Source organism: Schistocerca piceifrons, chromosome 5, assembly GCF_021461385.2.
Source record: "Schistocerca piceifrons isolate TAMUIC-IGC-003096 chromosome 5, iqSchPice1.1, whole genome shotgun sequence".
Classification (NCBI taxonomy): Eukaryota; Metazoa; Arthropoda; class Insecta; order Orthoptera; family Acrididae; genus Schistocerca; species Schistocerca piceifrons.
The window spans coordinates 394750997-394776621 of NC_060142.1; positions in this window are offsets into that span (position 1 = coordinate 394750997).

Here is a 25625-nt window from a genome sequence, read left to right on the forward strand (position 1 = left end):
GAAGTTATTGTCTGTTCTACGAGATTATGGAATAGGAGGCAAACTTTTGCAAGCAATTAAAGGTCTTTACATAGATAGTCAGGCAGCAGTTAGAGTTGACGATAAATTGAGTTCATGGTTCAGAGTAGTTTCAGGGATAAGACAAGGCTACAACCTGCCTCCACTGTTGTTCATATTATTTATGGATCATACGTTGAAAACAATAGATTGGCTCGGTGAGATTAAGACATGTGAACACAAAATAAGGAGTCTCGCATATGCAGATGACTTAGTTGTGATGGCAGATTCGATTGAAAGTTTGCAAAGTAATATTTCAGAGCTGGATCAGAAATGTAAGGACTATGGTATGAAGATTAACATCTCCAAAACGAAAGTAATGTCAGTGGGAAAGAGATATAAAACGGATTGAGTGCCAAATAGGAGGAACAAAGTTAGAACAGGTGGACGGTTTCAAGTACTTAGGATGCATATTCTCACAGGGTGGCAACATAGTGAAAGAACTGGAAGCGAGGTGTAGCAAAGCTAATGCAGTGAGCGCTCAGCTACGATCTCCTCTCTTCTGCAAGAAGGAACTTTGCTGTATGGGAGCGAAAGCTGGGTGGATTCAGGTTACCTTATCAATAATGTTGAGGTTACGGATATGAAAGTAGCTAGGATGATTGCAGGTACTAGTAGATGGGAACAATGGCAGGAGGGTGTCCACAATGAGGAAATCAAAGAAAAACTGGGAATGAACTCTGTAGATGTAGCAGCCAGGGCGAACAGGCTTAGATGGTGGGGTCATGTTACACGCATGGGAGAAGCAAGGTTACCGAAGAGACTCATGGGTTCAGCAGTAGAGCGTAGGAGGAGTCGGGGTAGACCAAGGAGAAGGTACCTGGATTCGGTTAAGAATGATTTTGAAGTAATAGGCTTAGTAAGAGGCACCAATATTAGCACTGAATAGCGGATCATGGAGGAATTTTATAAGTGGGACTATGCTCCAGACTGAACGCTGAAAGGCATAATCAGTCTTAAATGATGATGATGATGATGATGATGATGATGATGATGAGTTACAGTATCTATCGAGGAATTGTGGAATGCAGTAACTGGTGTAGATGCTGCGAGAGAATCTAATGTAAACCAGTCCTGCTGATGTCAATAAAACGAAAACGCACTGATGCCGGTTTCGCACACTTGTGCCCCGGGCTGTGAGAGTTTGTAAGAAACGTGGTACCGCTGCGCGTGCGCCGCAGGGCTGCTGGCTGCCAGTCGTTGACTCCGCGGGCCCAGGCGAGACAATGGTAGCGGGGCGCCGTGACTGAGCCGGGCATTGTGGCAGCCGCGGTCACCGCCACCGCCACGGAGGGAGCCCAGGCGCCGCGACACGCGCTTCACTGCGCGCGTTTCTCCCCGCAGCGGGAAGCTTACACACCTTCCAGAACCTCCAGATGTACGTACGTGCGTGGAGGCTACTCCCTGATATCTTACTAGATGTCCTATAAACCTCTCCCGTCTTCTTGTCAGTGTTCCCCATAAATTCCTTTCTTCGCCGATTCTGCGCGGAACCACCTCGTGCCCTATGTTATGAGTCAACCTAATTTTCAATATTCGTGTGTAGCATCACATCTCAAATTCTTTGATTCTCTTCTGTTCAGATTTCCCCACAGTCCATGTTTCACTACCATTCAATTCTGTGTTACAAAAATACAGGGTGTCGGAAAAGTCTTTCCCTGATTACATAAACTGATAACTCAGGCTAGAAGTAAGATACAAATATGAAACCGGTGTCTAATTGTTAACAAACTATCAAAGTTTTTTTCACACATCAGTAAACTTCCACTTCCATTGTTGCCCAATGACAGTACACGTCGATATGACTTTGCAGTCGAAAAGCTATCACGTATTGAGGACGATGATGGTTATCTCAGACGAATTGCCTTTTCCGACGAAGCGACCTTTTTTGTCAGTGGAGTAGTGAATCGCCATAATGTGCGCATTTGGGGTTCACAACCCCCTGGCGAGGTCATGGAGTGCACCAGAGGCAGTCCAAAGGTGAATGTTTGGTGCGCGCTATTGCACGATCGAATTATCGGGCCATTCTTCTTCGCTGAGGCTACCATCACATCTGCAGTGTATCTCGACATGTTGCAACTGTATGCTGTTCCTCAGCTGCTTCAGTATCACCCCGATGTCTTGTTTCAGCAAGACGGTGCACCGCCTCATTGGGGTTTGGACGTCTGTGCCTATCTCGATATGACCTTTCCTAGGCGATGGACTGGTCGTGATGGGCCAACGGTTTGGCCTCCACGCTCTCCTGACATAACCCCATTAGACTTCTTTTTATAGGGTTATGTCAAGGACGAGGTCTACCGAACACGTGTACCAGATCTTGAAACCCTGCGGCAACGGATAACCACAGTCGTTGAATCGATCCCTCCAGTGATGTTGGCTAATGTGTGGACGGAAACTGAATATCGCCTAGATGTGCTACGTGCTACCAAGGGTGCTCATGTGGAAGTTTACTGATGTGTGGAAAAAACTTTGATAGTTTGTAAACAATTAGACACCAGTTTCATATTTGCGTCTTACTTCTAGCCTGAGTTATCAATTTAGGTAATCAGGGAAAGACTTTTCGGACACCCTGTACATTCTCAGACATTTCGGCCTCAAATTTAGGCCTTTGTTTGATACTAGTAGAGTGCCCTTTTTGCCAGTGCTAGTCTGTTTTCTATGTCGTCCTTGCTCCGTCCATCATGTGTTATTTAGCTGCCTGGGTAGCAGAACTCCATAACTTCGTCTATTGAATCATCCCCAATCCTGATGTGAAGTTTCTCGCTGTTCTTATTTCTCATTACTTTCGCGTTTCTTCGGTTTACTCTCAACGCATATTCTGTACTCACTAGTGTGTTCATTCCGGCAGATCTGTGATTATTCTTCGCTTTCACCGAGGATTGCAATGACGTCACCAAATCTTATCATTGTTATCCTTTCACCTTGAATTTTAATCCCTCTTTCGAATCTTTCTTTCACTTCAATCATTGTTTCTTCGATGTGTAGATTGAACAGTAAGGGAAAGACTACATTTCTGCCTTTATCATTTGTAAGTATGGATAACAGACGCAGAAGCGTACCAGTAAATCGGTAAACGTGTCATGCATGGTTACGTAGCGCCACTGACTTCACTATCGAATACTGCTCTAGTTATTACAAACGTATCTTAGATGTAGGCTTTTAGATTAAGTGTCCATCTGACTGGGTCCACGTTTCGCCTATGGAGAATGGTTGGGTATGTGGTGCATGCATGGAGGAGCCCGGCATATTGTGCTGCTGACATCTAACATGTCAGTACGGTCCAATGAGGACAGGTCGAGCAGAGCATGAATCTCGACCTCCGCGATCACCTGACCTCTATTACTTGGATTTTTCAGTCTGGTGTCATCTCAAAACCGATACAGTTTACGAACTATAGCGGTGAACTGTGCAATCTTGTCGAAATATACGAGACCATCAGGTGGTGGTCGAGAGAATTAGTAACTAACTGCTGAGACGATTGTAGCATTGCATTCAGATGCGAGGAAGAGACGCGAAACATTTCCTTTAAGAGTACAGAAAATTGTAGCTTGTAATGTACTGAAGCTATATTGTACTTCTTGGTAAGTTAGGACCGTTAGATAAGTGATTTAATCTAAAACATTACAATGCAAATACATTTGTGCTACGTAGGACCTGTTTCACACTGACATCAATGGCGGCTCGTAACACACATTATCAGTAACCCCGTCTGTGGACCCATGTTCAGTAGAACCTTTGCGCTTGTATTGTCTCTTTTCACCCGTGTTAGCTTCTCGTTAATAATTATAGCACACGCTATACGTACATTACCGGCAGCTCTACCAGAGGATCTCTGAACGTAGACAGGTACAATCGCGAGCTGGTAGCGAGACGAAGAAAAGGAGGGTAGAGGCGAGCACAGCTGACGGCGCGGCAGCCGCCCCGGCTTTACGGCGCCGTAAAGAGGCGGTGGGCATTTGGATGCAGATGTGACCCGCAGACTCGCTTTCTGCGAAACGCGACCCGCGACCTTGGCGCCGCGCTCCCACTCGCGTGGGGTGGCCGCGGCCAGAGGTTCTCACATCCACTTTACGACCGTTGCCGCCCTTTATTTCCGGAAATAAAATCACACCAGCCGAAATCGTGCGGCGCTCAGACAGGAATGACAAGAAAATGGTCAACAACACAATATCGCTCGGCAGCTTAGCTGCTTATTCACGATTTATACCCGTTTGTGTCATACGTACGATGTAACATGCGTAAAATTTCGTATCACACACATAACATTTCTGCATTTCATATGCTTCTACGTCTCTATAATTTCACTGAATATTGGTATGAAGTATATGTTCTTTTGTATGTTAAATGGATGAAATTTCTATGCAATACAGATGGTTCTTACTTTGGGAATTAGAATTACAAATGACAGAAAAAGGGGGAGGAAAGTCCCTTTGTGCCTGATAGGTGGAAGCACTAATACTAGAACAAAGAGCAACCTGTGGCCAGCCATTGATGTGGAACCAACGGGAGAGGAGAGCGAGGAAAAGTTGTAGCTAAACTATATTAAATAAAATTTTGGATGAAACTGGCATTTCTTCATAACAATGTGGTAAATAATGATATGCTCTGATTCATAAGTCTGTTGGTAAGAAGAGGTTTTGTAGAGCATGGTATACGAAGAACCATGGTTGCATAATTGTAACCAACGCCGCCGCCGCAGCAACTCAGCTCTTCAACCACCTCAAAGCAATGTAATGAATCATAATTGTAATATTACGCTTGAACTAGAGTTTCGTGACGTTTACTCAATATAAATGGCCCTTTACACGCTCAGATCTTTGTCTGTACAGACAGCGTTTGCATAGACAAATAGTTGCGTGTGAACGAATCGTCTACTGAAATGTTTGTGTGTGTTGGGCCGATGCGAAGTATGGCTGCGCTTGAATTTACGCAGTCCAGACGTGCAGACCATATGCAGTGCTTTAGTACTTTCGTGCATGGCACGACGTGTCTCTGGAACGATGTGGCTCAACGGTGACGGTGATATAATACCTGAAAACTTCAGATAAGCATAGCTTTGAAAGAGTAACAATGTTACTGCAAGTCTTTCATAGTTGCGCTGTCATTTCTCCTTAACATGGTGTTTGAAAAATGCGTTTACAAACTTTGGAGACAGGTTCCTTACACCAAAACAAGAAAAAAGTCTAATAAACACGGGCTCTAAAAATGCGTACCTTAAGAGCTATGAGGAGTTGTTCATATTCGCTAATTGAAACACAACTCATCCGTTGAACAAGTGCTCATAGCTCTTAAGAGATGCAGGCTAGAGTCCATATTTACTGGACTTTTTTTCCGTTCATAATATGACCTCTCAAAACATGGGAAGCCAAGCGCTAGAAGTAGAAGAGATACGTTTCACAGCATCGAAGGTGAACAACTACTCACAGCCCTTAAGACTTAAAAATGCATTTTAGAGTCCATGTTTACTAGAGTTTTCTTGTTTTGGTGTAGTAACCTGTTCCCAAATTTGCAAGCTTATTGTCGAAATACCCTGTATACTATGTAACATACTGCAATTACACAAACAATGATTCTTCGTCCTAGGTAGTTAAACAGTCGATTTTTTTTTAAAGATTAACATGCTAAAGTGTTACAGGTTTTAGAAGCCACTCTTTTGTTCATTTCTCCGTACTGATCCTTATCATTGCCGGAAAATACTCTGCACTCACGAGCTCCTGATTCAGTACTGTGCGAGAGCTGCATTGTGGCTGGTAGGTGTAAATGCAGATTTAATACTGCAAACCAGATGCGCAGACGGTCAATACGAACATGGTCTGCTCAGACAAAGCTGAGTGTGTAAATGGCACTTAAGTATTTATTTCAATTACGTGAGTCAGGTTTACATTTTTAACCTTCATCACTTCATCTATATTATGATCCTATTCTCGATCCACAAACAGTTCCGAATGATTATAAAGCTGAAAGCTGTTATTTAAACAGTTATTTTATTTACGAACATGAGTTAAATATTGAGCGGAGCTAGTTTTTTAATCTGAACGATAATGCTATATTAAGTGATCCACGTGTTCATAAAAATGACTTATTTAATATCAAATTACATTTGCTTAATTTTGACTAAAAAACTGCTACTAAAGGTATTTAATATGCGGCGCAAATTGGGCCAGGAAAGTATTTTGCAAAGTAACAATACGCGGAGATCCGAACGACCGACAATCCTTACATGTAAGGGGCCCTTTATAAGAGCAGGATCGTTTGTATCGGACATCCAATCAACGTCCAACAAACAGTTCAGTGTTGAAATTACAAGGAATGGTTTGAACGTACCTGGTATTCAGAAAGAGGCCTTTTATTTCTGAAGTTAACCAAGGGAAACGTTTGCAGTTCGCCAAAGATTATGCCAATAAATCGATTTAATTTTGGAATACTGTACTATTTTCTGACGAAACCAATTTTAACTTATTTGGATCTGACGGGAAGGGAAAAGTGTGGTGCAAACCAAATACAGAGCATTACAGAGAGGAGGCTGATAGAGCTATACTGCTTCATATCTTGCCTGTTTCCTATCTCGTGAAGTGGAATAATTATAGCATAGTTCTAGCTTGGGGCCGGCCAGAGTGGCCAAGCGGTTCTAGGCGCTTCAAATGGAACCGCACTACCGCTACGGTTGCAGGTTCGAATCCTGCCTCGGGCATGGATGTGTGTGATGTCCTTAGGTTAGTTAGGTTTAAGTAGTTGTAAGTTCTAGGGGACTGATGACCTTCGATGTTAAGTCCCATAGTGCTCAGAGCCATTTGAACCATCTAGCTTGGGGAAATTGCCTTCCTCCACACACATACTGTATACACATTTTACAAATTCATTCTGTATTTTTTCGTAATTTATTTTTGTCTACCTCAAAGGGTGGAGCTGGCTGAGACTGGACCCATTGTAGAGCCCTCTTTTTTTAAAACCCATAGTCCAGAGAACTGGAAATGGGGCAGAGGGTTCTCAATTGGGATAAAGTTGTTATTTTTGTTAATACATTTCATTGTCTGCCTCGAATTTGACCCACTCCAGAGTTCTTCGCAGCCAAATGCTATCCGAGATGATAGTGGTGTAAACGATTCGGTGGGCTTACCCACTTGTGGGAGTGCCACGAGTCTATGTCTGAGAAAACGGAAGGGCCGAGTGATCGACAGCAAAAGCCGCACACAAATCCGAGAGAACGAACCGAGAGAATTCCAAAACGTACAAAGACACAATAGCAAACCGAGAGGAAAATCAAGAGCAAGCGAGTAACCGTGTGCCAAAGCAATGCCAGCGAGCAGAAAACTGCGAAGACATCAGTACAACTGCACGAGGGAAGAGCGCAAGCACACTTGCTAAGGCCAGGTCACTCGCTGTGCGGACGCGCAGCCAAACAACTCCGTATAGCTAACGTTAGTGCGCCCACCTCGACGTCCGAGTCCGCCGAGGATAGTGAAATATTTGCTTTACTACCAGGGGAAACTTCTAGAAAACCTTCTTTGCACTGGAGGACTGGAACTATATTTAGTTCATTTGTGGAAGGTCGTAGACAGAATATGAATGCCTCTTGCGTGTTTGAGTAAATATTTAAGTGTGTGTTAGTGAAGTCACTGACTTATTGGACATGTGCAATATACCTATCCAAAGGCGACGGCATACTAGACAGTGCTTCCAGCTTTACTCACTCCAGTTAAACCTGGTGCAAGATTAGCCGTAATACCTCGCAGCAACTCTACTACCAGTGGGCAATCAGTAATAGGGACAACGAAATGCACAGCTTGCCATGATTCGTAGAAACAAAACAACCATGCTTAAATTGGTCCACCACCAGGACCAAGGGGTCTTCCTAATGAATCACTATCTCATGGCGTCTTTCCTTTCTCCATACATTTAAATACCTTACACATCCTACATGGCATTTCTTTTAGAGGTGCCATTAATTACATAATAACTGTTCGTGTATCTGATTGACATCTTGAACTGGGATGCCGGTGCAGTTGACGCACTTCCTGTGTCGCCTGCCTTCCCAGTCGATGTAAGGCGGTGTACAAGTTACCTAGGCACTCAGCCCGCAGCGAGGCGAGCCTTCGGGCAGTGCGCGGCTCGGCCGGCAGCTGTGACCTTGCAACTAGGTCAGTGGCAGCCGCTGCACCACGTGCCGGAACCCGCGGCCAGTACACACAGCCATGTGGACGTTGCACGACTCCTATCAACGACCCCCACCGTTCAAGTGTTTACCTCTGTACTCCGTGCTATTCATCTACACCTACATACATACTCCGCAATCCACCATACGGTGAGTGGCGGAGGGTACCTCGTACCACAACTAGCATCTTCTCTCCCTGTTCCACTCGGAAACAGAACGAGGAAAAAATGAGTGCCTATATGCCTCTGTACGAGCCCTGATCTCTCGTATCTTATCTTTGTGGTCTTTCCGCGAAATATAAGTTGGCGGCAGTAAAATTGTACTGCAGTCAGCCTCAAATGCTGGTTCTCTACATTTCCTCAGTAGCGATTCACGAAAAGAACGCCTCCTTTCCTCCAGAGACTCCCACCCGAGTTCCTGAAGCATTTCTGTAACACTCGCGTGATGATCAAACCTACGAGTAACAAATCTAGCCGCCCGCCTCTGAATTGCTTCTATGTCCTCCCTCAATCCGACCTGACAGGGATCCCAAACGCTCGAGCAGTACTCAATAATAGGTCGTATTAGTGTTTTATAAGCGGTCTCCTTTACAGATGAACCACATCATCCCAAAATTCTACCAGTGAACCGGAGACGACTATCCGCCTTCCCCACAACTGCCATTACAAGCTTGTCCCACTTCATATCGCTCTGCAATGTTACGCCCAAATATTTAATCGACGTGACTGTGTCAAGTGCTACACTACTAATGGAGTATTCAAACATTACGGGATTCTTTTTCCTATTCATCTGCATTAATTTAAATTTATCTATGTTTGGAGTTAGCTGTCATTCTTTACACCAATCACAAATCCTGTCCAAGTCATCTTGTATCCTCCTACAGTCACTCAACGACGACACCTTCCCGTACACCACAGCATCATCAGCAAACAGCCGCACATTGATATCCACCCTATCCAAAAGATCATTTATGTAGATAGAAAACAACAGCGCACCTACCACACTTCCCTGGGCCATCCATATGATACCCTCACCTCCGATGAACACTCACCATCGAGGACAACGTACTGGGTTCTATTACTTAAGAAGGCTTCGAGCCACTCACATATTTGGGAACCAATCCCATATGCTCGTACCTTAGTTAGGAGTCTACAGTGGGGCACCGAGTCAAACGCTTTCCGGAAGTCAAGGAATATGGCATCCGTCTGATACCCTTCATCCATGGTTCGCAAGATATCATGTGAAAAAAGGGCGAGTTTGCGTTTCGCAGGAGTGATGCGTTCTAAAGCCGTGCTGATGCATGGACAGCAACTTCTCTGTCTCAAGGAAATTCATTATATTCGAACTGAGAATATGTTCGAGAATCCAGCAACAAACCGATGTTAAGGTTATTGGTCTGTAATTTTGAGGATCCACCCTTCTTATAAACAGGCGTCACCTGCGCTTTTTTTCAGTCGTTCGCGACTTTACTTTGGGCAAGAGATTCGCGATAAATACAAGCTAAGTAAGGAGCCAATGCAGTAGAGTACTCTCTGTAAAACCGAATTAGAATCCCATCAGGACCTGGCGATTTATTTATTTTCAACCCATTCGGCTGCTTCACAACCACAGGGATGTCTATCACTATATCCTCCATACGGGAATCTGTACGAGACTCAAACGGCGGTATGTTTGTACGATCCTCCTGCGTGAAAGATTTCTCAAATGCTAAATTTAAAATTTCAGCTTTCGTTTTACTGTCTTCCGTTGCCAGGCCAGACTGATCAGTGAGTGACTAGATGGAAGCCTTCGACCCGCTTACCGATTTTACGTAAGACCAGAATTTCTTTGGGTTTTCAGCAAGATCTTTTGCTAAGGTATGACGGTGGTAGTGGTTGTATGCTTCGCGCATCGCTCTTTTTACAGCAGCACGAATCTCTACTAACATTTGCCTGTCCTCATTCTCCCGATCTTTCTTGTCCCGCAAGTGCAACTGTCTTTGCTTCCTGAGCATTTTCAGAATTGCGCTGTTAAACCACGGTGGGTCTTTTCCGTCCGTAACCCACTTTTTAGGCACATACTTCTCCAATGCGTGATTTACAATTTGTTTAAAATTTGCCCATAATTCTTCCAAGTCCATCGTACCGGAAGTAAATAAAGTCGATTCATTTACTAAGTGGGATGCTAACAACTGCTTATCTGCTCTTTCTAGTAATAATACTCTCCTAGCCTTCTTGACCGACTTTTTAACTTTCGTAACCATAGTCGTAATGACAGTATTATGATCACTAATCCCTGTCTCAACACTGATACCGTCGATGAGGTCTGGTCTGTTCGTGGCTACCAGATCTAAAATATTTCCAATACGCGTTGGCTGTCGATTTAGCTACTCAGTTGAGACTATATTAGTATTATTTTTGTAGCAGTGACGGTTCTCAAACACTAACACACGATGTTAACAATGGCCGCACAAGTCATACTACAATTTTATTTACTGTTTATTTACTTTACGCCTATTAACCGTTTACGAACCACTTAGATGTATTCTCCGTAAGCCAATGTACAGTATGTGCCGTAAGTAGCCTAGTAACAACATCAACGATATCAACGATATTCTTTCCTGCTCCATTTGTGCGTCGAACAAGAGAAATGCGATGATTGAATACTTTTGAATGGCTCTAACTTCCCTTATCTTATTATTCATATGCAATGGTGGTAGCAGAACTGTCGCGTAGTTCTTCTCCGATGTCGATTTTCTAAATTTGTCCAACACGGCTTTGCGCGAACTAGGCTGTCATTCTTCGAACGCCCTCATTCAATTTCCGTGAGTATCTCTGTTACGCCTTCGTCTAGGCTATAACGACTGCTTGTAGCTCTAGCTGTCCCACTTAATTATTTCTATGTCTCAAGTAAGGTCTACTTAATATGGACTCTAGAACTGATCGCACTAGCGTTTATCATGCCGTTTTCCTTGAAATATGCACTGCTATTTCTCAGAACGCCTTTAACGAATTTAGATTTCCAACCACGTTACCACTGCAGATTTTCTGTCTAACAGCGCATCTTAGCATTATCAATAACTGTTTAACGATACGACGATCTCCAGATGTTAGCCGCTGACTTTGTAATCGCATAATATCGGGTTCAAAAAATGGCTCCAAGCACTATGGGACTTAACATCTGAGGTCATCAGTCCCCTAGACTTAGAACTACTTAAACCTAACCAACCTAAGGACATCACACACATACACACCCGAGGCAGGATTCGAACCTGCGACCGAAGCAGCAGCGTGGTTCCGGACTGAAGCGCCTAGAACCGCTCGGCCACAGCGGCCGGCAATATCGGGTTCTTCTTACGGTCATTATGCCGTATTTAGCACTATATACACTTATAAAAGCTACATCTTAAGTTAACATGTTAAAAATAAATAAATACCAAGATCTTAACTTTTAGATAGATATTGGTTATTAATTTAAACAGCGCCTCATCTGTTCTTGCAAGGGCTAGGAAATATTCCAAAACTCTCACCAAATAGAAACCTCAGATAGTTTCGGAAATTGACACTGAAAACTAGATCCCGAAGACAGCCAACATTTTTAACTACTGACGCTTAAAATGAATTGGTTTTGAATGCCAGTGTTCTGCGATGTTCTACTCTTTTATCATATTTCAGTATCGTATGCAGAGCTATATTGGCTGCTTACAGACAACCGCAGAGATTTTCATATCCACCGTCTTCTCTACTGTCTTATCAACGTACACTGTCCGTCATATCTCTTCTCGATTTAAACGCTCTTGTCTGAACAATATAGCAGAAACACCCATTTCCATCAGAGCAAAATCCTTTCTGTCCCTCTCCATCGTTCAGACATTTTCTCAAAGTCCTCCTCAGTAGCAGGTATCCGACTGTGGAATAACATCCCGCATTATTTTAAAGAACTGAATAACACCTCTGGCTTCAGAAGACAGTTAATGACATTTCTACTAAAGCAACAACAACGATTACCATTGTTCCTGTATCCACTCGACCTCCCGAACATCTTTCTTTCCAGCCTGATCCTCCTCATTTTCCAGTATTCTTAGTAAGTGCAGTCCTTTTAAATTTCCTTTCCCCAGAAAACATGTATTTTACACCTATAAATTCTTTTTATACTTGCCACTATTATTATTGTTACTATTAGTGGCATCAGCAGCAGGCATGGTAGAAGCGCTGTAAGTGTTAACTTCCTTAATTTACACTGAGTATTATTTACTCACATTGTCAATATAGACTCAAATCATTTTACTACTCTCTGCCATATTAAAATTGTTATTTTTACGAAACTACGACGTAAAAATGGTACTGTATGTGAGAAATCCTGGTCCGATGTAAGAGACGACCTGATGGCCCCAATCGAATCAGGTTAAATAAAATAATGTGCTTTTGCTGGTTCCTGTCATAATGAATGACTCTGACGGTGTGCATCATCTTTGATACTGACTTCGTTTAGCTGGTTGTTGGACAGCAGCGGTAGTGTTAACACACATTATAATTTTTACTGTGAATTTGTCTTTCTTTAGAATGGTTATCACATTACGTAAGTACAGTAAACAATCACTACAATTTGCACTGTGTTTCCGTAAAGATGTGTTATCTCACGGTATCTATGGTACAAATACTCGTTACAACTTCTACAGTCACTGATCCGTGAATATATACATTTGAGTTGTTTTTATGACCACACAGTGTACGCGCTGCTTTCCTTAGAATACTGATATTATTTGCATAACAGGAAACATTTCTTGGCAAAATTCGTAGCATTATCGGAAACGAAGACCAAGACACCACTTAACGATCTTTCGTAACTGCAAAAACGTCTAGTTTAAAAACAGCCTAATTTTAATTGTTAAACAACAGCAGAAGTGCACTACATTGAAACTTCTTGATAGATTAGAGCTATGCGCTGAACCTGGGCCTGAATTCCGTATTCTCGCCCAGCAAACAATTTTCATCTATAAAAAGGTTACATTTCTCTTTTTGTTCGAAACGAATATTGGCTGCAACTATAGGGACTCATACTTCAATGAGTATATGGAATAAGTGTATGATGAATCCTGTGGAAGACATTTCCGCTGAAATTCCCTTCGTTTTGAAAGCAGTGTTCTGTATCGAGATTCAAACCAGTATTTTTATCTTTTCCTAAAAATCGTGCAGTCTTCAGCTATCACAAAGACACAATAACTTATTTTCAAAATTGTGTCTGATACTTCTTTGTTAAAACCGTTCTTTGTCATATCATTATTCCAAAATGCCATTGTTCAACACGTTTAGTAGAACAAGCTGCGCAGTTCTGAAGAACTGGAGAGCTGACGTGACTTGTTTGATTTGGTGGGATGTTCAAATGTTCAAATGTGCGTGAAATCTTATGGGACTTAACTGCTAAGGTCATAAGTCCCTAAGCTTACACACTACTTAACCTAAATTATCCTAAGGACAAACACACACACTCATGCCCGAGGGAGGACTCGAACCTCCGCCGGGACCAGCCGTACAGTCCATGACTGCAGCGCCTTAGACCGCTCGGCTAATCACGCGCGGCTGGTGGGATGTACGAAGTAGATCTGCGTTTATATTCCGCTAGCAACTCTTTTGTTATTCAGCAGTGTGTCAGGAGGAAACAAACCCATATTAAAAGGTGATATCATGGAGCGTTTCGACAGGATCTACTTAATCTTCACGGTTTCTGAAGTACAGCAATTTGAAACTCGCTGCACTCGCACTTGCTGGCCACATGACTGCGCTTATCACTGACAGTAGCCAGAGTTGTCACCATTACTTTCCACACTAGCTGATCATTTGATTTAACACAGAACGTTACAGGAAAAAAGTGTAAATGAAAGAGAAACTTTCTGCTTGCGTTTTAAATTAGCCGCAAAGAACTTGTTTATACAACGTGCAAATTGGAATGATATCGGCTGTGACAATTTATGAACGTGAGCTGCCATAAAATGTAAATAACTGGGGAGAGTTCCGGCGACCCTACTAGTCAAAGTAGGATTTCGCAAGCACGTAGATCAGCAATAGAAACAGTCGCCGTGAGTGAATGGGCAATATCTTGCTGAAATGTAAGCCCAGGATGGCTTGAGTGAAGAGCAGCCAAACGGGGCGTAAAATACCGTCGAGGCACATTTGTTGCTAGGGTGCCGCGAATGACAATCAACGGGGTCCTGCCATGAAAAGAAATGCACCCCCAGGCCATCATTCCTGGTTGTCCGGCTGAATGGCGGGCGACAGTTAGGCTGGTACGCCACTGGTGTCTGGGATGTCTCCAGATACGTCTTCGCTGGTCACTGAGGCTGAGTTAGAAGTGGGACTCATCACTAAAGACAATACTACTCCAGTCAGAACCTTTACTTTGCAGGATTAACAGGACCGACAAAGCGTGGCACGATTTGCCACTGGATGATTTAGTCAGCACAACAGAGTTATGGAGACGTTCGGCAAACCCCAGTGGCGGACATTACTAGCAAAGTATATGAAGATGGTATCTGTTCTTTTGGACATGTCCGAAAGAACAGATCCCATCGGTGATCTTCAAGCTTTCGAAAAATGAGATTACGATGAAATCCAGACCTTTAGCTACTGACAGGCGTTGATAAATATCAATGGGGACAGATGAAAATGTGTGCCCCGACCGGGACTGGAACTCGGGATCTCCTGCTTACATGGCAGACGCTCTATCCAACTGACATGTTGGACATGTCAACGGACATATCTGAAAGAACGGATACCATCTTCATATATATATGGCTTACCGGACAATGATCTTCTTCAGTGCGGATGCACTCACATTGCTCGAACTCTTACGCGAATCGGTAGATTGACTGCCGCGAGTAAAGAGTATAATGGGCAGGGGCACTAAAAATGTAGTGTGTGAACAGTACGTTGTAAATGTGGGTCTCACGGGGAGCGTGCCAGAGATAAGTCCCTGCAGTCGCACTATCCTCTGTGTCCTCGGTGGCTCAGACGACTAGAGCGTCTGCCATCTAAGCAGGAGACCCCGGGTTCGAGTTCCGGTCGGGGCAAACATTTTCAGCTATCCCCGTTGATATTTCTCAACGCCTGTCAGCAACTAAAGGTCTGGATTTCATTGTAATTTCATTACTAGAAAAACGTTGTGCATCACGGAGAGATTGAAACTCCAGGAAGACTGACAACATATTACTTCCTTCCAAATACGTCTCTCAAAATGACTACGACAAGAAAGTCAGACAAATTAAAGTCCTTACGGTGTACCGACAGTCCTTCTTCCCACAGGTACTTCGCTAGTGAAAAAGGGGGAATATATATATACCAGGAATCCCCCCCACCACACACCATAAGTCGGCTTGTGGATTACATATGTGCATTTGATGTCGAATGGAGGACTGAAAATAATTAGTCTTTGACGTTCGCTGGCAGTTTCTGGAGTTAATAACTATATCTTAAATAGAGCCAGTGCACGATTAAATCATGTGTATAAAGCGAAGAAATGGTAATGCAGTGCTATTCAAGACAGGAATAATAATTCCTAAATTATATTATCAGAAAATCGTGAAACGTTTCCGACGTTAACAGCATTTCCGCTTTGCTACTCCGTAGCGAACAGATTTGCGCAAGGATGAGCAGCGGTACGCGGCTATGGCCTCGGGCCCTTCCGGCGCTCTGCGCGGCCTTATCTGTGGTTAACTAGCGTCCCAAGCCCGGCAGCTCGGCAAGACACGAGTCGTGCATTAAGGCGCTGCGCCCGCACTCGTCGCCCAGCATTGTGGGCACCAACCGGTACAGCCCACTCGTCGGCTGCCACAGCAAACTTAGCAGCAGTGGTTCCTCTGAGGCTGCAACACACATTTACCGTAAGTGAGCCATTTATTAAGTTGTCCGCCGCCTCCTAGCTGAGTCACACCGATAACATCGTATCGTTTGTCGACAGCGTACACGTCACAGAATGCTGTAAAAACACCAGCGGCTCAGAGATTAAAACAGGGCCCAGCCGAATCGTGTTAGTCGTATTCGGCCCGCATACGGCGACTCCGTACCCAAAGTTACATCAAACAACATCGACGCTGAGCGTCCACTATACAGAATAAGCTCTCGACTCCACCGACAAAATTTAGAACGTTGTTCAGGGACACATTTTGGTAAAAGAGACGCGTCGACCCTGGTGGCCCATTACCGATAATTAACTGAATTACTATTTATTCGGTTTCTTCCCGCGAATCACCTTTGTTTGTGTGAAAGTATCTTGACAATAATGATAAAGCCTGTTATATGAAATCATAAAAAAGTACAACACAAAGCACAGAGTAACTCAGCAACTTTCAGACATACGCAAATGTTTTGCGACGTGTTTGCCGTAACTGCAAGAACACTTCAGCATAGCGCCTTTGTGTCGCCCTTTCATTGCATTTAGTGAAGCCATACACGAAGTAGATATCGGCCAACTCCTCATCAGTTAACTTATCCACATTGCTGGGCATCACTCTTAGGGTATAACTAACACTGTTGCAAAAACAAGCCCGAGATAAAACTGAGATGTACTGAATGCTTTGTTGAAGGGCTACTGGAGAGTTGGAAGGACCAGAAATAAACTGAAAGTGGTTCTATAAAACCTCTGCCAGCCATATAAGTGTAGATCGCAGAGTTATCATGTAGATGTAGATACAGAGTAAAGTAAACATTACTATTGTCTATATCAGGTACCATGAATAAATGGACCAAGCTTGTTTCCACACAAGATACATTTGCAGTGTTGCGTGGATAATTACAAAAATAAAAGAAATCAGGCGATATGTAATTCCTCTGAAACGAGCAACCGGGGACAACAGTTCCCTTACACTAGAATACTTAGGAAACATCCGTGGAAACGTCTCAAGCTTCGTCAGAGGAGCTCGTGTCCGCGCTGTATACTCATTATGTCATCCAAATATCACACAACGGGGCAGCAGATTTGTTTTCTCGCAGTTCTGTTGCATATGCGGATGAGTCTTCTGACAGGTTCCCGGCACGTTTTATGATGATCCAGGGAACTCATGAAACCGGAGGAAAGCATATCAATTACTGATGGATTTGCTACAAAATTATCTTGTGAACTGATTGTAATTATTCGTAGATGCAGTCGTACAATCAGTAACCTGCAGTGTCCATTGACAATAGCCGCGCGGGATTAGCCGAGCGGTCTCAGGCGCTGCAGTCATGGACTGTGCGGCTGGTCCTGCCGGAGGTTCGAGTCCTTCCTCTGGCATGGGTGAGTGTGTTTGTCCTTTGGATAATTTAGGTTAAGTAGTGTCTAAACTTAGAGACTGATAACCTTAGCAGTTAAGTCCCATAAGATTTCACACACACACACATTGACAATAATCCACATAGTGCGGGCTCCTGTTATTCTGTAAAACAGGCAAATTTGGGTTAATCAACAAACGTGCCATGCACCAATCGCGCTTCCATAACTTCTCCCAAGAATGTTTATTTCATGCACGGCACTGCTGCAGACCCATAACGTACAATCATATCCAATATATGTTGCCATCGCGGACACAGCCGTTCGCATCACCATCTTGCAGACATTCCTAACGCAGTCTGCACGAACTCGCGTACTTATGTTCTAAGAAATGGAATGATCGTATGTTATTTATTGGCCGGGAGACCCCTTATGGTGTACTTCGGCCGGCTGGTGCTATTTGACGCCATTTCGGCGACTTATGGATCGATGAAGATGAGATGAAGTGATTAGGAATGCCCCTGCGTATATGGGAGATATTTACTGTTTTCTTAAAAATAATCCACTTATATTAACCAAAAGTGTCTGTCAGGTACAGCATGCACAGATGATCAATCTCTGGTGCGCCCTAAACGCAAAATCATTATCTTACTAGTCTTTCTACTCATCGTAGGTCCAGAACATATTGACTTTGGGGCAGGGAACAGATTGTATTCGTCTGTACTTTCAAACATTTACTAGTAACCCACCTTGGACGACTTTCTGCCATATCTGTAATAAATTATACACATACATCTTCCTCTTGAATCAATCTATTACAGATTACAGTATCAAAATCCTTACGCTAGTTCCTGAGATTAGCCTTCACATACAGGTGATGGACTTTAAAACGTGTATAGACTCATACAACGACAAGTATTTTGGGTGAGTCGGGTTAGTCATTTACCACTAGACCTCTGATTGTCTAAACCATCTAACTCCCAAATATGAAACAGACACAGAAGTCTCATTACTTTGCAAATGAGTTTAAGTGTTAAATATTTGACGTTAAGCATGTAAGCGAGAAAAAGTTTAAAAAGGTTTGAACCTGTGCTTAAAGTTTGTTGGCATTATGTAACTGGAAGAATATAGTGTGTGCAATTTGCACTACACTTATTGGAATTATGAAACACTCGGAGAATATACCGATGTCTCGTACAACGATATAATTTTGCAGATACATTCAGTGGTATACGTGTATACAGTCTGCAAACTGCTGTTGCGAAGAGAGTTATTAGGAAAGAAGTCATAAATTAATATGTGATGTTTGATGCCGAAAGTTTACCGCATTCACAACGAAAACGCAGTAAGCGATAAGCTTTTTTCCTTTCATCATTTTATGAAGGGCATCAACGAGGAAAAGTTTCGTAAAAGTTTGAAATTATGTACAGTATATAGTTTGATGGAAGTTGCTAAGTGCTTATAGCGTTAAACTTTTAACTTAGGGTTGTTCTTCTTAATAAGTAGATATTGAGAGCGATTAAATTTTTAAATTCCTTCTATAATTACGGGAAATGCTGAAAATCAAATTTTGTAGCCCCTGGTAACCTGCGATTGTACTTGCTTCCGGAACGGTCTCTTAGTAATATACGAGGCCTATTAAGAAAGTAACCGGCGTTTTGGTCCATCGCATTGCTGGGCGGGGTTACAGTCGCCATCTTGGTGTCTTAATGTTCCTTCACTCCAGCGGTGGTAGCGTGTGGTCCGTGTGACCGTTACTTTGCTTTCTGTGACGTGTTAAACATGAGATGCAATAGAAAATCCTACCACTTGTTGGATGCGTTCTGTAATTAGGTTTTTGTTGGCAAAAAATTGCAAGCCAATTGAAATTTATCGCGACCTTTGTGATGTGTAAGGAAAAGGAATAATGAATGAAATCCGAGTGATGCAACCGCGCACTGATTCTAAAAAGTAGCGTATCAGTGTTCACGATGAGGACCGTAGTGATAGGCCTGACTTTGTGACTGTCAAACTGGTGATGAAAATCAACGACAAAATTTGTGAAAGTCGTCGTTTCATGATTATACGGAATTTTCGCAACATTTTTCCCAAATTTCACCGAGTTTGGTGCATGAGATTGTGACGGAGAAGCTTACCACAAATTTTGTGCTATATATGATATTGCAGATCCCGTGTTATTTCGAATTACGAAAGAATGTTTCTTCGAACATGTATGCGGAACAGGTCCTGCGGCGACTACAGCCGTTCTGAAGTACGTGAAATGGATTGGCAATTACGAATATGGACAACCATCAGCTGTAGAATGGAATGACGACAATGAAAATTTGACAGGTACTCGAACTCAGATTTTCCCGCTTATCGCCTTACCATTTGGCTATACGAATGCGACTCACCGCCAGACCCACACTTCCGCATGTCGTCAACCAAGTGTCTACAACATATACTCGTACATAAATTTTGTATATTCCCGTAGAGGGAAAACATTTTTATTTGAAGGTTGCTTGCCCCGGTGTCGGATGATAACTACGGTATTGCTGTGCCTGTGTTATTCCCAATTACGATGCACTGTTCCTTTGTTTTGGGGCTCTCGTTGATTTCCTTGAATGTGGCACGACAGGTAACTCAGAGGTATTGTCAAACACTGTCAAATTTAAGGCGGTCGACAGAAAACAAGCGTCGGGGAATACTTAGAGCAAAATTTTTGTTTTTGCACGACAACGCACGTCCACATACGGCCAATCGTATCCGAGAACTCCTACGGCGTTTTGGATGGGAAGTATCTGAGCATCCGCCATATGAATAGGTTAGAAGCATAACTCACATGCTCCAAAAACATAAATTTTCACAAGTGACTAAAAACGTGTTTTACATGCGTCGTGCGCACGTCCCATATATTGATATCAGTATGTGCAAGAACAATGGCTATAAATCATTTTGTATATTTCAGATTATGTTTGCTTATTGAGAAATTACAGTTATTTCAGGTTATATTATGGATCATGTGAGTTTTGGTAATGAGCTATGGAACATGTAAGTTTTGACAATCCCCATTTTGGATCTTGTGAGTTTTGATACTGAGCAGTTTGGACGATGTTGGTTTCGCGGGAAACTATCGTGTTACGACTCGATATGTAACACTTTTTGGTTCCGACTGCAAACCATTTTCTCTTCTACAGTATATATATAACATTACATTCCGATGTTAATCGTGATAAATACCAATTAATCATCTTTTATGGACTTTGCTTGTGTTAGTTTACAAAAGATATTTTCTAGTTTGGAATACCGTTTGCAATTTCATAAAAGACATGTCTACCGTGCACATTTCTTCAGTTTAATGATCAAAGAAATTTACAAATTTTCCATTCGTCTTTCTCCAACGGGTGAAACGTTTTCTTCCATGACTTGTGTCTCAAATCACTTTTATGCCAGCCACTATATTGAATTATATTCCCCAAAATAACTGAACAGAACAGAAAAGACACTCCACTGGCATCAATATTTACTACTACACAAGAAAATGGCGCCGAGTGAGCTGATCGCTGATTGGTCAAGATGAGGTACGGGTCAAAACTCACAAGATCCCGCGGATCATGAGACTTTTGAAACTAACCATGAAGTTTAACACAGGTTTTCTCAAGGATCTTGTGCCAAATGTGAATAACTGTTTCGTGAATTATGTTCTATGTATAAAGCTATATGAGAATATGTCGGCATCTCAATTTTCATTATTTTGAAGCATGTGAGTTATGTCTCTAACCTACACATATGGCCCGGAGTTGCTGCCGAGTGACTACTACCTGTTCCCAGCAATTAAGATACAGCGCCTCGATACTGACGCCAATCAACATTGAAAAACCTGTGCCACAGCACGGTAAGTACCTAAATTTGAATGGCGATTATGTAGAAAAATAGCTTAAGAGTGTACTACTAAAATGTATGTAATAAAATTTGGTTCCATATTCTTAATATTTTATTTCAAAATGCCTGTTACTTCTTGGGTAACCGTCGTAGATAGTGTTGCAGTTTGTGTGTCTAACAATGTGCCTGAGTGCTAAGCTATTTCGTGCGCGACGCACTTGGCCTTGTAGCTGGCGGCGCGGAGAGCCGCGCAGCTCCCCCCCGTCAGGGGACAGGAGAAAACCTCGGGCGATTTCAATCAAGGTGCCGGCTGCGTCGCGAGGAATCCGTGCCCGGCGTGTCCCGCGGCAGATATGCAATAAACCCGGCCGCCGGCCAGCGGCCACCAGCCTCCGCAAATTACACGCGCTGGGGTGGGGGCGGCATTCCAGCGCCGGCTGGGTGCGCGGAAGTGGTTGCCGGCGGCGACCACTTCCTGCCCTCCACTGCTACGTGCGCCGTGTTACATGTTGCCTCCAGCGCTACTCGTGAGGCCCCTGGTGCGTGTCTCGCAGTTGTGACGCACTTGCAAGGCAACTACTCGTAAGCGCTGTAACTGCAAACGCGGTTACCAATAAAAATAGTGAATACTCCAGCTACTCCACCGCCCCTTTGGAAAGAGCGCCTTGTTATCCGCGGAAATGTCCTCACATTTTTGTTACTGAAGGACTAATCCGGTTTATGGCGCACAATACCAGTTGCAGGTTGCCGATATAATGGCCTCAAGGAGCAACAAAAATTTATTTTCAGTATTTCAAGCAATTGTTGACCGATTAAGACTGATTAAGACTGATTAAGAAGTGTAATTTTATGTTGAAGCTTAAACATAGCAAGATAATTAAACTTCCTGGCAGATTAAAACTGTGTGTCGGACCGAGACTCGAATTCGGGACCTTTGCCTTTCGCGGGCAAGCGCTCTACCAACTGAGCTACCCAAGCACGACTCACGCCCCGTCCTCACAGCTTTACTTCTGCCAGTACCTCGTCTCCTACCTTCCAAACTTAACAGAAGATCTCCTGCAAACTTTGCAGAACTAGCACTCCTGAAAGAAAGGATATTGCGGAGACATGGCTTAGCCACAGCCTGGGGGATGTTTCCAGAATGAGATTTTCACTCTGCATCGGAGTGTGCGCTGATATGAAACTTCGCAGGAGAGCTTCTTTTAAGTTTGGAAGGTAGGAGACGAGGTACTGGCAGAAGTAAAGCTGTGAGGACGGGGCGTGAGTCGTGCTTGGGTAGCTCAGTTGGTAGAGCGCTTGCCCGCAAAAGGCAAAGGTCCCGAATTAGAGTCTCGGTCCGGCACACAGTTTTAATCTGCCAGGAAGTTTCGTATCAGCGCACACTCCACTGCAGAGTGAAAATCTCATTCAAGATAAATATTACAGTCAGAATCTATGTCTATGTCTTCTGGCAGCATAATTCATCGCACCCAAATACCCAGACTATATTCATCCACAATTTGACAACGAGAGCACTTATCGACTTTCAACGAACTTTAAACACAACTACAAACCCTTCCTAAACTTTTACTCGTTTACATGAGTAGCGTCAAATACTTAACACATTACCTCATTTGTAAAGCAATCAGAAGTTTGCAACTGTTCTATACATGGGAGTTCGGTTCTGTGAGACTCGGGCGTTTACTGGTTCTTCACGATACCTCGATCAAAACGACACAGTGACAGTGGTCGACATTCGATACTGGGAGGTGGCGATGATGCCGGTTCATATTTATGCAGCGAATACCTCTGCGGTAGCAACAACTGAGCATTTCCGTTATGTATATGTTCACACGTTGTCCGTTAACGTGCAGGATTTTTGTTTGCTTAACGTGGTAGTAGCAGTATCCCGACTTTCGCAACTAGTCTAGGACATTCCGTAGTGTAAAATCAACACATCACACAGAGAAACAACGCAAAAAACGAAATCTAATCACCATTGTTACGTTCCCGGCCTCAAGCGCAGTCAGCAACTGGCTGTGGTAACAGGCACCTGAGGAAGCAAGGCGATAAAACGACGGTGAACAGTAAGGAAGGTGTGACCAGCGTCATTCTCTCATAGATTGTCTTCATAGTACCTCTCCTACAAACAAGTAGGTTTCAGTCACTTTGTTTTTCTGATACTGGAAAAAATAAAAATATAGGCGGCCATAGTGAAAATTCTTCGCCTTAACAGTGCTTTTCAACATTTTCATGGTTAACTTTGTTGTCAGAGGTATCATAATTTTCATAAAACTTACTGTCGAAGCCTAACTGATGATGATTGTGTATGTGCAGATCGTGATGGCTTTTGTTGGAGAAGTGTTTTAAGACATGCAAGATGAAATAAAAATGAAACACATCCGTAAAGCGCCGCAGCTCTTGGTTCTCATCTTTTGCTGACCCAGGTACTCAACAGTCTTATTTGAGGCGTACAAACAGGGCACGTAACAATGGTTTACTGTATGTTCATCTCTTCTAACACGGTATGAACGTAAACCTAACTATTGCTGCAATCGCTGATTGGTTAATCTTGGTATCATTTTCAAGTTTTGCTCATTATTCTGCCCGTTTGTCAGCATTGCAAATACAACGTGTCTATCAGTCTTTACAAACGGTTTCGAAAGCCTAGGTTTCCTTTCACGATTGCTGGAGGATAGCGGGTCAGGTGAAGTTTCTAATTTCGCACTGACTTGATGAGACATGTATCGGAATGTGTTTCTTTGACATTTTACTTAATCAAAATAGATAGTGAACAATTTGTTCTGCAATTTATGAAGCAGTCAGTGCTACGAGTAACAGGCTGCACCGCCGCCGTTCCCGTCTCCTGCGATCGCAATATGTCCTATGTTTGATACGGTGTGACGTTTACATCGATCACAGTCACTAGGACACTGTGCTGCGGCTAAGATTTCAAGTCGTTCCCGTCTGAAAGTTACGTGCGCGGAGCCGTTCACCTTCATTGACAAGTTACATTTCTGAGTTAACAAGCAAATCGGAGTGTAATTGAGTGAGTCTTTGGAATGGAGACAACTTGCTCAATAAAAACTAAACACACTAACAACTTCGCTTGTAAAGTTTTTAATATGTAAAATATTTTACACGTGGGCTATAGCAATTATCTCATTACGACAGTCACTCTTTGAAGACTGCCCGATGATCCAGACAACTACGTGATATTTTAAGTCATTTTACAACGACCTATTCTTGGTGGTTCAACTTTCTGCATTATTGTTCCGTACACCAACTACGGTAATTTTTTTTAAAAAAATGGCGGGAAGAAATGCAACTCCTGCGTGGAGCGGGCGAGTAGGAGGAAAGAGATCTACGTCACAACAGGCTAAAGACTGCCTATTTGTCACGCGAACGACCAGGTGTCTGTCACACAAAAAGTGACGACACGCACGTGCTGTCATGTCGTTGACCTTTTGTGCCGTTGACTGAAAAAACCTTTAAGTTGGTAGGAGAGGTACAGCGGTACTATATACAGTGTTCAAAAGTACTTTTTCGAGAATTGACTTTAAGAGTACTGCTACAAACACTTTCGAATTCGATGACATAACACTATGAGGTGCCCAAGACACACACCTCCACGTAAGATACCATTTGTCAGTTTCTAAATAATCTATGACATCTCAAGTAAAGCATCTCTGTGTACCTCTGTTCTGCTTCGCCTGCTGGCGTTTGCGAGTAACTGACATCCAGCTATTGATTGCGATACACCTCATCGAGAATCTGTTCTTCCGCCAGCTGGAGTGTGACGTCTGAGTCTCTCTGCCTCCACATGGTTTGTGGCGTAGCCGTTAAACAGATCCACCTTTGGCTGGCATTCTGGGAGGAATGGAGAAAGTTTTAACATGGCTGCTCCGCGCCAGTCAGCCTTACTAGAACGTTTGGATGAGATGACGCAGCATGGGAACAAAGTGAGTCCGCAGGAAACATGTTTCTTTTTTTATAAATTCTGCTAGCTGCCAAACATAGTTTTATAATGCATTCAGCGTTATTTTCCGGTCCATTACAAATTTTCCTGTCAGAGCTGTTACCTGCGACATGCCAAACCAGGTGAAATGGTAATTACTGCTTTCATTTGTAACAAACCTAATTCATGTACCTTTTTGTTGAATGTCGTGTATTTCATTTAAGTCGTGGTTTAGATTTTGTTGTTTTGTTGTTTCAGAATTTCATGATGAAAGGCGCTTTATTAATCCTTTTGCTAAACTATCACTAAGTAAATATCTCAAACAAATGTATTTATTTAAAACAGTGTTTAATCATAGTATGGTGGCCCTCCCCTACAAAATTTCATCTTTGTACTTGA